Source organism: Mustela putorius, unplaced genomic scaffold (assembly GCF_011764305.1).
Source record: "Mustela putorius furo isolate JIRA1106 unplaced genomic scaffold, ASM1176430v1.1 tig00003972_pilon_pilon_pilon, whole genome shotgun sequence".
Lineage (NCBI taxonomy): Eukaryota > Metazoa > Chordata > Mammalia > Carnivora > Mustelidae > Mustela > Mustela putorius.
Window position 1 is genome coordinate 10,871,913 of NW_025422115.1, and position 16,159 is coordinate 10,888,071.

Sequence of the window (16,159 nt, forward strand, 5' to 3'; positions counted from 1 at the left end):
TTTCTTTCCACTTTGGATTCCTTTTGGTTGTTTGCTGTTGCTAGGACTTCTAGTACTATGGTAAATAACATGTGACAGTGAGTAACCCTCTCTAGTTCCTGACTGTAGAAGAAAAGTTGTTTTTACTGACGAAGGTATTAGCTTTGGGTTTTTCCTGTATAGCTTTTATTATATTGAGGTATGTTTCCTCTAAACCTACTTTGTTGAAGGTTCTTTTTTTAGCATGAATGGATGTTTTACTTGGTCAAATCATTTTTCTACATCTGTTGAAATGATAATATGGTTCTTCTGTTTTGTCAGTGTAGATTTATCAGTTTGATTAATTTATAAATTTTGGACCAACATTGCATCCCAAGGATATATCCCATGTGATTGTGGTGAATGATTGTTTTTTTTTAATTTATTGTTGGGTTTGTTTTGCTACTGTTTTATTGAGAATTTTTGCATTCATGTTCATCAGGGTAATTGGCCTGTAGTTCTCTTTTTTAGTGGGGTCTTTGTCTAGTTTTGTTACCAGGATGATGCTGTCCATGGAGAAGGAATTTGGCAGTTTTGCTTCTTTTCTATTTTTTTTTGAATAGTTTGAGAAGAATAAGTATTAACTCCTTAAAGATTTTTTATTTATGCATTTGACAGAGATCACAAGTAGGGAGAAAGGCAGGCAGAGAGAGGAAGGGAAGCAGGCTCCCTGCTGAGCAGAGAGCCTGATATGGGGCTCGATCCCAGTACTCTGGGATCATGACCTGAGTGAAGGTAGAGGCTTTAACCCACTGAGCCACCCAGGCACCCCTAGTTTTATGTTCTTAAAGATTGTAGGCAACGTTCATCATAAACTCAGTATAAAGGTCAATACATCATATGTTACTGGAAGATTGTAGGTTGCATGAATATTTTCATATGTTTAAGAAGAGGGAGGGCATTAGCAAATAAAAATTAATAAAATGTATGAGAATCAAGTAAATGTGTTGGCTGTTAGTTAATCCAATACCATTTTTGCAGTGGCAATTTATTGAATTATTTTCTGAAAACTAGTTCTTAAGGATAGTAGAGGATCTTATTTTGTCATTTTGTGTTGTTCTGTGGTCCATATGTTTTATCAAGTGGCACCCAGAAAGTACTGTTTAATTTCTTCTAGTTATGGTTGATAGCACCTTCTCAGATTTCTTTCAGAGTACAAGTCACATAATATTCTATACTGAATGTGCTTTTCATCTCACATATCTGGTCTTCATGGATAGAAAATGCATGAAAGGTTTTGATTAGGAAAAAGTTCAGGAGACCTAGTCATTTCTTCATGGGAAACAATTTCTAATGCAGATAAGTGATGAATAGGGGAAAGTAAAAAATTTTCAGGTGTATTCATAAGTTGCCTTTGGTTAGCTTTTAAGTATAATTTTTTTTTTATTTTATTTATTTATTTGACAGACATAGATCACAAGTAGGCAGAGAGGCAGGCAGAGAGAGAGAGAGAGAGAGAGAGAGAAGCAGGCTTCCTGCGGAGCAGAGAGCCTGATGCGGGGCTCGATCCCAGGACCCTGAGATCATGACCCGAGCCGAAGGCAGCAGCCCAAACCACTGAGCCACCCAGGCGCCCCTAAGTGTAATTTTTTATTCAAGTGTAGTTAACATGCAGTATTATACCAGTTTCAGGTGTACAATATGGTGATTCAGTAATTCTATATATTACTCATTGCTCATCCCAATAAGTGTCCTCTTATTTGCCTTCAGCTATTTCACCATCCTCCTACCCACCATCCCTCTGGTAACAAACTATTCTCTAGGTTTAAGACATTTTTTTTTCTGTTTATCCCCTCCTTTTTTTTTCTTAAATTGCACATATGAGTAAAATAATAATGACCTTGTTAGCTTCTAAAAAAGTTAACAGTATGATTTCTTCGATTATTGTTTTCTTTTCATCTTCTGCTCTATTAAATAATCACATGTCTGGTAATCATTTAAGCAATATTTATTGATATTAAGGTGAAACAGAAGACAGAGGTATTAAGGAAATTTGGAATAGGTCTGTATTTCAAATAAAAGGCTCTTCTAGGCTAAGGATAGCATAATATTTATAAGAACATATAAATATACAGGCTGTCTGTTTCCTCTAGAGTGATTTGGATATTTATTTATTCATTTATTTTTAAAGATTTTCTTTATTTGAGAGACAGAGATCATAAGTAGGCAGGGAGGCAAGCAGAGAGAGAGAGAGAGAGAGAGGAGGAAGCAGGATCCCTGCTAAGCAGAGAGCCAGATGCAGGCTCGATCCCAGGACCTCGAGATCATGACCTGAGCCGAAGGCAAAGGCTTCAACCCCTTGAGCCACCCAGCGGCCCCCAGATATTTATATCTGCAATAAATATGTCACAGAAGAATCTTGTTCTCAATAGATCTGTTCCTTATATCTATTACTGCAAATGATAGAATATTGAGAGTTGAGGTCTTAAAATTGGCAGTGATAACTGCCACCAAGTTTATCTTAAGATTGAACATCAAAAAGAAGAAATGTATTACACATGAATGCACAGTAATGCAATAGTACAGAAAATCAAGAACTTTACAGGTTCATTAGGACATAGAAAGTGCAATATTATTACCTGCCATCACTGGAGGGAGTTGTTAGCCAAATACAGAAAAATGAAGTTTGATGCATTTCTTCCAGTATAGAGCAGGATGGATTTTATGTGACTCAGAGGTTTAAATTAAACTGAGGAAATTACAGAATTACAGAACATGCTGATTTTCTTAACCTAGGAGTGAAGGATATTTAAATCCTTATTATTAAAATTCTAGAATTGTTAATAAAAGAAGTGATGAATTTCATAATGTTAAAATAACATAATAGGCAAAGCAAACACCAAATGATAATTAAGAAAGGATATGTAATATAAGAATGCTGAAATCTTCTAATACAGATAGATCCTAATATAGGGTAGAAAACTACCAAAAAAATCTAAGGACAACTCATTTATTTTTTTTTTAATATTTTATGTATTTATTTGAGAGAGAGTGGGGAAGAGTGAAAGCATGAGAGGGTAGAAGGTCAGAAGGAGAAGCAGATTCCCTGCAGAGCTGGGAGCCCAATGTGGGACTCAATCCCGTGATGCTGGGGTTGAGCAGCCCAGGCACCTATGACTAAATAGTCATGGAAGGAGTAAAAATTGATATGGAAGTATCCTTGGATTTGTTTATACTAAGTATAATTATAATTAACAATACAAACAGGATATAATAAATGTCTCAGCTATTAGATTTCCAGTAAGTCCAGATATTTGACAACATTCTCTTTCAGCAAGCTGAAGGGAGGGGAATCTGGTAAAACCATATGATGGTGGTAGTGTAGAACGTAAAACTTACATGGATAGGGATTGAGTATTTAGTGAATTTATTTAATTTGTGGCAAATTCATTATACATCTTGTAGTAATATGTAATCTTAAAATTGATTGGTAAGCACATATAAGGTACTATGGAATAATTTTTGGGATATAAGTATAAATAAGATACAAGTGTCGGGATGTAGGAAGTGATGATTACAAAATGATGGCTTATAAGAAAGATTTTACTTATTTATTTGAGAGAGAGTGTGTGCACTTGTGTGGGAGGGAGTAGGGAGGGAAGGACAGAGGGAGGAGGAGACTCCAAGGTTTATTCAGGAGCTTGACTCAGAGCTCCATCCAGGGACTCTGGGATCATGACCCAAGCCAAAGACAGCCACTTAACCAACCAAGCCATGCAGGTAGTCCAAAACAATGATTTTTATCATCACAACTATGTGAATGTTCTTTGTTTCTGTTGCCTGGGTAGTATCTGAAAACAGTTCAGGTCTTTTGTAAGAATTAAATAGAATTTGTAAATTCTATTTACAGAATTTTATGAATAGCTAATTCTTATATTCAATGTCCTACAAAATAAATGCTGTTATGATGGAATAAGTTAGAAATAAAAGGATTGGATACATTTTGATTTAGGTAACAATTCAAGTGATTGGTGGTTTTGTTAATATTCTAAAGAAAAGATTTGGTATTTCTTTAAAAGAAATATGCTGAAGATAAAAAAAAAGTATAAATATAAAGACAGCATTTTTTTTTTGGTACTGGGGATAATGAATATTTCCAAAATCCTGAGCTCTTCTCTCCTTTTGTTTTCCCTCAGAATGATTTTTTTAAACACTTTAATTTTATCTTATTTTTTTCAGTGTTCTAAGATTCATTGTTGATGCCTCACACCCAGTGCTCTATTCAAATGTGCCCTCCTCAATACTCACCACCAGGCTCAACCATTCCCTCCACCCTCTTCTCCTCCAAAACCCTCAGTTTGTTTCTCAGCATCCAGTTTCTCTTGCTTCATCTCCCACTCTCATTTACCCCAATCCCTCATAATGATTCACAGTAGCTCTTGAAGCATTTGGCCAATACTGCAAAGTCATAATAGAGGTAACTGAGGTTCTATGGAAAAATTTCATTTTATTTTATTTTTACTGATTTCAATTTTTTTAAAGATTTTATTTATTTATTTGACAGAGAGATCACAAGTAGGCAGAGAAGCAGGCAGAGAGAGAGAGAGGAGGAAACAGGCTCCCTGCCGAGCAGAGAGCCCGATACGGGGCTCGATCCCAGGACTCTGAGATCATGACCTGAGCCAAAGGCAGCGGCTTAACCCACTGAGCCACCCAGGCGCCCCCTGATTTTGATTTTTATTTAAGTTCCAGCTAACATACAGTGTAATACTAATTTCAGGTATACTATATAGTGATTGAACACTTATATACAGCACCCAGTTCTTATCATAACTTTGCAAAGATTATAAAGTAGAGATGTCATTTGAGGTTAATCCTGTGGTCAGACTGATTTGATGCACATTTTAAGCAAATAATTTAGGACCTATTTACTACTCTCAGTTCTGATGTGAGAGTGGAAAGGGAGTATGGATAAGAAACATGTGGATATACACTGATAATGTGAAATGAACAGATGAATAGATGGTTATAACGATGAATGATTTGATGGATATATCCCTGAAAGAATATATGGGTAGACTGATTCAGGCAAGGTTAATTCATAAATTTCGGTTATGTTAAATTACGAGGATGTATTCTTAAAGACTGTTGCAACAAGAATTTGCTAGGTGTCCTGGGTTCAATAACAGTCACTGATAGGCCAAATACCAGAAAGACCATGATTCTCTCATGTCACTATGATCACAACATAAGAGTTTATTGTCACTTGGAGATGTTTGGAAAATTACATAACTTGAGAAATAATATTTTAGATTTTGTTTTGGGTAAAATCAATCATATACACGTCTGTAAACTTAGAGGATTTACAAACTATTTCTCCCATGTCTTCAAAGGGAGAGTAGAAAGAACATGAATCAATAGTAATATCTACTATAGGACACCTCTCAGACTTCAGATAATGAGTTTACTTTGTATTTACACGTAAAATTGTGTGTCCTTCTCATTGATTCATCTAGCTCAAAGTCCAGTATTTCTCAGTTGTGCGCTCTTATCCCGAGGTGATTTCTACTGATGTGCGTGTTAGATCTCACTTATCCTACTCTTGATAAATAGACATAGGAACTTCCTTTTTTTTTTAAAGTATTCATTTTTTTAAAGATTTTATTTGTCAGAGAGAAAGAGCCTTTAAGAAAGCAATGTAGGAAATATCCTCCAAGGGAGGTACAGAACTTTTCTATTTATAGAGAGTTGTGCCTAAAATTCATTTTAAGTCTTAAACACTCATGCATTTTTTCGTTCCTTAGGTAGTAAAACTTAGATTATGTCATGGGGGGTGCCTGGGTGGCTCAGTGGGTTAAGCCTCTGCCTTTGGCTCAGGTCATGATCTCAGGGTCCTTGGATTGAGTTCCACATCAGGCTCGTAAAGGGAGCATGCCTCCTCCTCTCTCTCTACCTACCTCTCTGCCTATTTGTGATCTCTCTCTGTCAAATAAATAATATCTAGGGACACCTAGGTGGCTCAGTGGGTTAAAGGCTCTGCCCTCAGCTCAGGTCATGATCTTTAGGGTCCTGGGATTGAGCCTTGCATCAGTCTCCCTGCTCAGCAGGAAGCCCGCTTCTCCCTCTCCTACTCCCCCTGCTTGTGTTCCCTCTCTCACTGTGTCTCTATCAAATAAATACACAAATAAAATAAAAATTAGTGGATGAAGGAATGTAAGATGGGATACTTTAAAAGTCAGCTGTGAAAGTAGATATAATGAACTAATGCTTTATGTAACTGAGGGTACAGCAATGGATGAATCAGTGCAGAATTGAATGACTAAAAGAATGAATCAAAACTAGAATATTAAGTGGATTGTTAATGCAAGAATAAAGAATTAATGTTTCAGAAAGACGGAGGTATATATGGATTGGTGGACTTAATGTTCAGTGAAGGTATAGTTGTTTAGATACATAGATGTTAGAATCTAAGTGGTTTCTAGAATGGATTGTTGGATGCAGGCATCATCTGCAAATAAATGGGTGTTTAGATTCATAGGTGCACATATGGCTGGCTACATTAATGATGAATGTAAGGATCAATGCATACATAAATGGTTTGTGTGAGTGTGATAATATCATTGATTCTTTCAGTGTGGATTAATAGATATACGGATGCATGGATGGTTTAATTCAAGAAGGGATGGTATAGGAATTTTGTTACTGGAAGAATAGACTAATATCATAAAATGACGTATCTAAATTTGGATTAAAAAATGGAGCAACTGTTGAGGGATATAGGCTAATTTGTTTTTTACAATTTTTTACAAAAATTTAGTGATTGCGCTCTCAAAGTATTGTGATAGTCGTATTTTTAAAGTACCAAACAAAACAAAAAGAAACCTAAAACCAACTATAGTGAAAATATGAGAGTTGTTTTCTATGATTCCATTTTATATTTTAATAATTGGGGGACTCTTAAGAGATTGATCCAAGAGTCAACTTTACCATCAGTATTTTATGTTGATCATGGTATATGACAATTTTCCCATATTTTCCACAGTTTTAACTGAGGTGTTACCAGCTTAAGAACTGAGACATTTTAGATGCTTCAATATCTGACATTTCTATATCAATCCAAATTCTTGTACTTATTTCTCATTTCTGTGGACTTCGTTCTTCAAAAGTACTGGTAAGAATCACTAACACTGGTGTATTATTTGTTTGTTTTTTGATGTAGAATAAATTGGTAATATTTTAAGGTTCCAAACCATATATAAATTCCAGAAAATCATAGGTTTATCAAATTGTGGAGTGATTGCCAATTATATGGAATGGAATAGATTTAAAAAGGCATTAAATTTTGATGCAGTGTTGATACATAGATTGTGTAGATTTTGATTTACTACTTTTAATATACTCATCATAAAATGTGATGTTGTGCAGAGACTATAATCTCTGTCGGTACACTCAGTAAATGTTAAATTCATTTAAATATTACATGTTTTGAAGTACATGCATTAGTGATGGATGGATAAATGGAGACAAGGAAGTCAGGCAGGTGAGGAATAAAGTGAAAAGAGGATAAAATGGCACTAGAAAGGAAAGCCATTAGGAAGTACAATTTGCTGCAAATAATGTGGGTCTTAATGATAGCAAAAAGCTAAAATACTTTTCCAGATGAATAATTTAGTGTATTGGTAATATTATCAGTGTTTAGGTAAGGTAGATAGACAGGAGTTGAGGAACATTCTATTCTATTATTAATGTTAAGAAGTTATATCCTTAACACCCTTTCATTTGATGAATGAAGATATTTTTCAATTATTTTCAAGCTTCTCTCTCTCTTTCCCCTCCTTCCTCCCTTTCTCTGTTCTTTCTTCATTCCATGCCTGCCCGCCTTCCTTCCTCCCCTTTCTTCCTTCCTTCCTCCTCCCCTTTCCTTTCCTTTTCTAACCTTCCCTTTCCCTTCTTTCTTCTTTCCCTTTTCCCTTCCCCTTCCCTTTTTCCTTATTCCTTTCCTTTCGTTTTCTAGCATGTTTCATAAGCAAGGATCAAAGAAACTGTCTACAGGTAAGGACACTGAGGTGTATATTCTGATCTTTAAGAGATCTTTTTTGGCTATATTGATAGTTAAGTTTTTGAGTTATTTGACAGTAAATTTCTTTTTCATCAAACCTCATAGGACCTACATGATTATTTTGAGGTTATAGTTTAACTTAAAGTTTTAGTGTTCTCAATTGTATGTAAGCAACACTTAAGGATGTAGAAGTTTTCTTCTAGTTAAAGCTATCAAAAGCAGCACAATAAACTTCTGGGAAAGCAGGAAGAATAGATAATGTGGGTACTGTGATAATGGGGTTTGGTTTTTGGAAAGATTCCTATGAAATTTACAGGGCAGATTATTAGTATTTTCTTGTACCATTATCTTTTATTTTTTAACTTTTGACTGGTATATGAATTAACACTGTGAAGTTAACACTAGAAATGGTTGTTCAAAGAATGGATGTATGGGTGTGTAAATGACATGAAAATAATTTGGAATACAATATTGGTACTTAAATCACAGTAAATGGGCTGAGGAAGTAAAATTATGTTTTTGTTGTTTTTCCTACTGTAATATATCTGGTTTTTGTAGTTGGAAGATACTTAGTATCTGGCTCATAGGAATTGTTTTTCATGGATACAGTAGAATACTTGACTGGAAGGGTGATATCCTTCTGTCCTGATGCATGGCTTTGTGATAACTTGTTTATTTCCATTTGTAATCAACCCTCTGCACTATCCCAGGTGTTGAACATATGTACAAGAGGACCATCAATACTTTCTGCAGTGGTACCATGCACAGCATCACCTATTTCCTGTCATTATGTCCACTTTTGGAAGCTCATTGCATCTTTATATCTCAAAAGGCACAAGTTTTATATATGTACCACCAGGAATAGAAGTGATCTTCTTTTTGGCAAGTAATTGCCCAGAATGTTAAGTACTTTTTTGTTCTCTGAATATATCTTACGCTTTCCTCTATTGTTGTTTACCTCATTGATTTTTTCCCCCTCTATGTTTTCCATTAGAAGCGGGAATAAGATTTGTGTGTAGTAAATATAATTAGTGCAATCCCATGGACATCTTGGTCACACTAAAGCATTCTAACCAGGCTTTGTCACAAGCCTGCCATAGGCCAGTTTGGATACTATTTGTAAAATACTTTATTTCTCATTTGAATCATGAGCCCACAGTTTTTAGAGAGGTCCCCACAATAGATCCTTTTAAAACATTTGTGTTACATGGAAATAGACCATTTATAGTTTGACTTTTTATGGCACCTACTAGGTCTCCCTCTAGAACAGGATCTGAGCCTGATTATAGTTGATGTTTTCCTTAGCACCCTAATTTAAGACTCAGATGCTATCACAATTCCAGCTATGTAAGGAAGATCGAGACTGTAGAACACACAGTTCTATCATTTTATTGCCATCACTGGAACTGGACCAAAAAACCCAAGCCATGAAGATATTTTACTTTCATTCACATTATTCTGATTTTCATTTGTTTTCTGTTTAACCTAAATGGGCTTAATATAAATGGTTGTGTTTTTTGGAAGTTTTAACTGAGTTTTCTGGAGCATAAACTACACTGTCATCAGAGAACTACTAAGTGCATTGCCCAGCCTGTCTCAATAGACAAGTTTGATCCCTAGTACATTGAATCAGGGCCATAAGGGATGAATTGGTTATTAAGCAATTTAGAACAAAATGTGGTCATTCATCCTCTTTCATTCCTACTTGTTCTTTTTTTTTGGAGTTATTTTTTTAATTAATTTATTTATTTTCAGCATAACAGTATTCATTATTTTTTCACCACACCCAGTGCTCCATGCAATCCGTGCCCTCTATAATACCCACCACCCGGTACCCCAACCTCCCACCCCCCCGCCACTTCAAACCCCTCAGATTGTTTTTCAGAGTCCATAGTCTCTCATGATTCCTATTTCTTAAGTGTGTCGAGTTAATCAGTTGTGTTAGTGGTTTATAACATTTCTAAGCTTATATAGAAGTTTATCTGGAACATATTTTATAAATATGATGTCATTATGGTTTTGCAATTATATTTTTTCTTTAATATATTGTAGACATATTTCTAAGCATACCTACAAACATTTCATTGGTTATAAAGTAGATATAATGGGTTTATCCATTTTTCTATCTTGGGAAATGCAGATTAAACCATTATTTTTGCTGCTACATAAAATGTTTTAATGTATATAATTATATATATATATGTACATATATATGTATATATAATATTAAAACACTTGGGCTTCCATTTCTGTAAGATAGATTTCTAATTGTGGCATTGTGGAATCATCAGCTCTGCTTACTTTTAATTTAAGTAGATACTGTGACATTGCCAGCACATAGCTATGGTGTAGTGGCTGTGGTAATTTTCATAAAAACTTATATAGGATATATATTATCAATCTATTAAGTTTTCAACCAATCTAATAGGTGAAAATCATATTTTTAACTTAATTCTTAAACAGTAACCGGCCATGGATTAAAATAAAGACCATAAATGTTATGGTTTTTATTTAAGAAAGAAATAAAAATAGTACACATTTCCTCCAATCACAAGAGTCATCCTGTTTGTTTAGAGGTAGAAACCATTGACCTTTTCTTGGTGGAGGGGTTCTTGGAGGTATATAAGCTTCTTTTTTTTAAGAGAGAGTGCACAAGAAGGGGAAGTGACAGGCCAAGGGAAAAGCATGCACCCAACTATACAGGGAGCTTGACACAGGGCTAGATCCCAGGATGCTGGGATCATGACCTGAGCTGAAGGCAGACATTTAAACGACTGGCCACCCAGGATCCCCAGTACATAAGCATACTGTCTTAAGCATACCTTATACCAGTAGTATTTTTTTTATACTTTTTAAGTTTGAAATAATTTTAGATTTAGAGTTGCAAGAATCATAGAGATCTCTTTCAGATGCTCTTACCCAAACTTTCTTTCTACATTGTTTGTTCTTTATTTTCTTACTTCCCTGCTCTTCCTCCTTCCCTCTTTTTTTCTGTCTCTTCTCTCTCTCTCCCACCTTATGTTATTCTTACTTTATTAAGTATTCGTAAGTAAGGTAGAGATTTTATGTAATTATATCCTAAAATGTCTCAGAATCGACTTTCTGAGAGCCTGCAAATCCTCTTAACTCTGGTACAGTTTTTTTAAATCAGGAAATTTATTAATAGTACCAACATATTACAGTAATATATAGTCTGCTATTAGATTTCACCAGTTCTAGTACTGTTCTTTATGACAATTTCTTTCATCCTTCAGGACCTGGAAAAAAGATTCTATATTGTGTTCAATCAAGTGTCATGTTTCTTTAGTCTCACTTAATCTAGAGCAGTTTCTCATTCATTTTTGTGTTTTGATGACATCAATATTCTTTAAAAAGTATTGGCTAATAGTTTTTTAATAGATCCCTCAAATTTGAATTTTTTTGTTTCCTCCTAAATAGGTTTATGTTCTACAATTTTGTCAAGCATATTTCATACTTCTGTCTGTCCAATTCAGTGATTCACAACAGGTGGAAAATTATACCTCTTTTCCTGTTATTAATGACATTAATTTTGATCACTTTTTTCAGTTGATGTCCACTAGATTTATCCACTTTACAGTTAACATTCCTTTGTAATTAGTGAATATTCTGTAGGGAATCTATGTAAATTTCCTATTTATCATCAAACTTTTATGCTAGTAGTTTTAACAGTTACAGTGATTCTTAGGTAGAATCATTGGTGATTTTTCAAAATCTTTTATTGGTTGTGTATCTTATTCTCACAGGAGGAATTTGTGTGTAATGGCTTGTGGGAAATTTTCAACAAAATGTTTATTGAAAATATGTAGTGAAAAAATGAGATTGTGATCTACAGGACAAAGAAGGGAATGAGTTAATTAAAGGATTTGGTGAAGCTCATCTCTAAACTATGGTCTGAAATGCAGGTGGTAGGTAGAACTTTTTTTAGGCATGGTTAATGAAATGCATTCACATCACAGAGAAGAGTATATTACTGTTTTGTTGTTGAAAGTTTTTATTTATTTGACAGAGAGATAATGAGCAGGGGGAGTGGCAGGCAGAGGGAGAAGGATAAGCAGGCTTCCTGCAGAGTAGGGGGAACCTGATGCTGGCTCCATCCCTGGACCTGAGGATCATGACCTGAGCTGAATGCAGACACTTCACCAGTTGCACCACCCAGGTGCCTGAGAAGAGCATGGTTTTTAGCAATAAGTTCCATCAAGGAAATGTGATGGTAGTATCATTATTGGCAGGGTGTTCAACAGTGTTTTTTGTTTTTGTTTTTGTTTTTAATTTGAACTGACTGTGAGGCAGGGCAGTAGAGTTGGTTCAGATGCATCTGATATTCTGTGTAGATGTAAATCAATAGTTTTTCTCCTTTGTTGTCATTTTTTTTTAAGTTGCCATAACCTTTTACGGAGTCTGAGATTGATGGTGAATGAACTTTATTTGAGGTGCTATTTGAAGATGTACCCTCAGCTTTCTGAGCTTTTATTATTCATGTTATAACTCATTATTTCCCCATCCCTCTGTAGTGGTGTCTGTGCAGATGATACAGACAATGCAGTGGTTATGTTTGCTAAAACCTGTATATCCCTAAATTCTGTTCTGTGCTGTCTGTGACAGGAGAATTTTAAGAAGTCTACTCACAATCATAAATTTCATGCTATTTAAAGGAAGGTTTCCAGAATAAAGATGTTTTAAGTTTCCAAAAATGACTTGGTTGATTTAATGAAATGTTTTTAGTCATATGAATATGATTTTCAAAGGCAGGCTTGGTGTTGCTGAAGTGCAGGTCCTCTGATATGAGTAGAAACATCATACCAAGTTATAAATTGTAAACTAAATGCAATATATTTATAGAGGCATGGATATGGTCCAAGGCTTTGGATCAAAATGGAATCTGAATACTCCCCACATCCCATATCAAACTGTGTACTGTCTTTAGTGACAAGCTTGTTAGCAGAGGCTCAGCAAATGGTCTCATAAAATACATAAAGGAGAAAACAGAAGGCGAAAATTAATGATTGAAAACGTGTGAAATATCAACTAAATGAATATGCAAATTGTTAAATAAATAACCAGTGAAGAAATTTCTCATGTAACAGGAAAAACAGTATAGGAGGCAACCAGTGTCCCAAGAGTATTGTTACTGTATTAATATAAATATTGCTACTTTCATATATAGCATAAGTATATCTTAGAAAATTTGAAATCTGCCTGGCTAAAACATATTCTCCTCTCTTTTATAAGGCCAATGTATCAGATTATTGTTTTGGTATTGCTGTGATTAAGAGCAGTTTTACTACCAGAGTCATAAATTGAGCCTCAATCTAGCAAACCCTTATAATTTCCATGATGTGTAGTGAGTTTTAAAAAATAAATCGATCACAACAGGAGAGCATGTTACTATTTAATTATTCTCTGAGATGATAATAGAAACTGTGCTGCGGGGGCGCCTGGGTGGCTCAGTGGGTTAAACCTCTGCCTTCAACTCAGTCATGATCCCAGGGTCCTGGGATCTAGCCCTGAATTCGGCTCTCTGCTCAGCAGGGAGCCTGCTTCCACCTCTCTCTCTTCCTGCCTCTCTGCCTACTTGTGATCTCTCTGTCATAAAAAATAAAATCTTAAAAAAAAAGAAAGAAACTGTGCTGCCAAAAACTTTTTAATGCAGGAAGAGTAGAGTAGTAGTAGAGTAGTACCAAAGAAAACTCAGCCTCTCAAATTTCAGTCCTAATTGGAATCCATATGTCCTTACCCTGGAGTAGAGTGCAAGGGGGCAATGTAGCTGGGTCTTTTCATCTAACAAGGCATTTTCAAGGTAGCAGCCTATGAATTTGAAATAAGAATGCAAATGAGAGTAAACACATGGTTGGCCTCAGAACAATGAATTCCCCTTAAAGAGAGGCCTAGTGATTACTATAAAGTCTCCGAACAGGGTGAAGCCTTTTCCACCCAGAGGGAGGAATGTGAAGTGACTAGAAAGTAGCAGTAGCTACTCTTCTCTCCTTATGTCTCTTGAGTTTTGTTACTTTGATAAATTGTTTGCACAAAAGTCCAGGCCTGTGGCTTTTCTGGTAATTAGTTTAATAGGATAGAAAGTGCAGTTAGTTCCAAGGAAAAACTGTGCAATTGGTTAAAAATACTACAGTTTTGACAGTGTGAAATAATAATTTGCTTTATATTTTTCTACATAGTTCATCATATGAGATTATGTAATGGTCACATATACTCTTTTTTTTTTTTTAAAAGATTTTATTTATTTATTTGTCAGAGAGAGAGCGAGCGAGAGCGAGCACAGGCAGACAGAGTGGAAGGCAGAGTCAGAGGGAGAAGCAGGCTCCCCGCGGAGCAAGGAGCCCGATGTGGGACTCGATCCCAGGACGCTGGGATCATGACCTGAGCCGAAGGCAGCTGCTTAACCAACTGAGCCACCCAGGCGTCCCGGTCACATATACTCTTGATTTAAATTTACACAAAGTAAATTCTAAATTTGATACTTTATCTTCAAAAATTATAGACCAAAGAAATCTTCCATCCCATAATTTCTCATTTAGCATTTTTAAAATTAATTGATTAATTTTTCAGTGTTCCAAGATTAACTGTTTATGTACAATACCCAGTGCCCCATGCAATATGTACCTTCTTTAATGCCCACCAATAAGCTCACCCAAACCCCCCACTTACCTCCTCTCCAAAACCCTCAGTTTGTTTCTCAGAGTCCACAGTCTTTCATGGTTCCTCTCCCCACTCCCGATTTCCCCCAACTCACTTTTCCTTTCCTTCTCCTAATGTTATCCATGTTATTCCTCATGTTTCACAAGTAAGTGAAACCCTATGATAATCGACTTCCTCTGCTTGACTTATGTCACTCAGCACAATCCTCTCTAGTCCCATCCATGTTGATGCAAGTGTTGGATATTCATCATTTCTGATAGCTGAGTAGTATTTCATTGTATATATGGACGACTTCTGTTTCCATTCATCTGGTGAAGGGCATCTTGGTTCTTTCCACAGTTTGGCTATTGTGGCTGTTGCTGCTATGAACATTGAGGTACAGATGGCCCTTCTTTTCACTACATCTGTATCTTTGAGGTAAATACCCAGTAGTGCAATTGCAGGGTCATAGGGTAGTTCTATTTTTAATTTCTTGAGGAATTTCCACACTGTTTTCCAAAGTGGTTGCACCAGCTTGCATTCCCACAAATAGTGTAAGAGTGCTCCCCTTTCCTCAAATCCTCTCCAACATTTGTTGTGTCCTGTCCTGTTAATTTTGGTCATTGTAACTGGTGTAAGGTGGTATCTCATATGGTTTCGATTTGAATTTCCCTGATGGCTAATGATGATGAACATTTTTTCCTGTGTTTGTTAGCCATTTGTGTGTCTTCATTGGAGAATGTCTGTTCATGTCTTCTTCCTGTTTTTTGGCATGGTTTTCTGGTTTTTGGGTGTTGAGTTTGAGGAGTTCTTTATAGATCTTGGATATCAGCCCTTTGTAGTGTTACCTGTGAATATCTTCTCCCATTCCATGGGTTGCTTCTTGGTTTTGTTGACTGTTTCCTTTGCTGTGCAGAAGCTTTTTATCTTGATTTTTGCTTTTGTTTCTTTTGCCTTTGGAGACGTCTTGAAAGAAGTTGGTGAGGTCAATGTCCAAGAGGCTACTGCCTATGTTCTCTAGGATTTTGATGGATTCCTGTCTCATGTTGAAGTCTTTCATCCATTTCAAGTTTATCTTTGTGTATGATCTAAGAGAATGGTCAAGTTTCATTCTTCTGTACATAGCTGTCCAATTTTCCCAGCGCCATTTATTGAAGAGACTGTCTTTGTTTCCACTGGATATTTTCCCCCTGCTTTGTTGAAGACATATTTGACTATAGATTTGAGGGTCCATATCTGGACTCTCTACTCTGTTCTGCTGGTCTATTTGTCTGTTTTTGTGTCAGTACCATGCTGTCTTGATAATTATAGCTTTGTAATAAAGTTTGTATTTAGGCAGCATGATACCCCAGCTTTGTTTTTCTTTTTCAACATTTCTGTAGAGATTTGGAGTCTTCTGGTTCCATACAAATTTTAGGATTGTTTGTTCCAGCAAACATGCCAGCAAAAATGCCGGTGGAATTTGGATCAGGATGGCATTGAAAGTAT

At 35.8% G+C, this 16,159-nt stretch overlaps 1 long non-coding RNA gene across 2 annotated transcripts in view; it reads left to right on the top strand.

The window, feature by feature from the left end:
* Positions 1–9,804, top strand: part of LOC101684149 — a 41,739-nt gene extending 31,935 nt beyond the window's left edge. Inside the window, exons 7-9 of one of the 2 annotated variants that reach the window (XR_201307.3) lie at positions 7,001–7,129; positions 7,973–8,010; positions 8,728–9,804. This is a non-coding gene — a long non-coding RNA (uncharacterized LOC101684149). The remainder of the gene's footprint in view (positions 1–7,000; positions 7,130–7,972; positions 8,011–8,727) is intronic. The other variant, XR_006603870.1, reaches the window with a different exon arrangement.
* Positions 9,805–16,159: the final 6,355 nt, after the last annotated feature.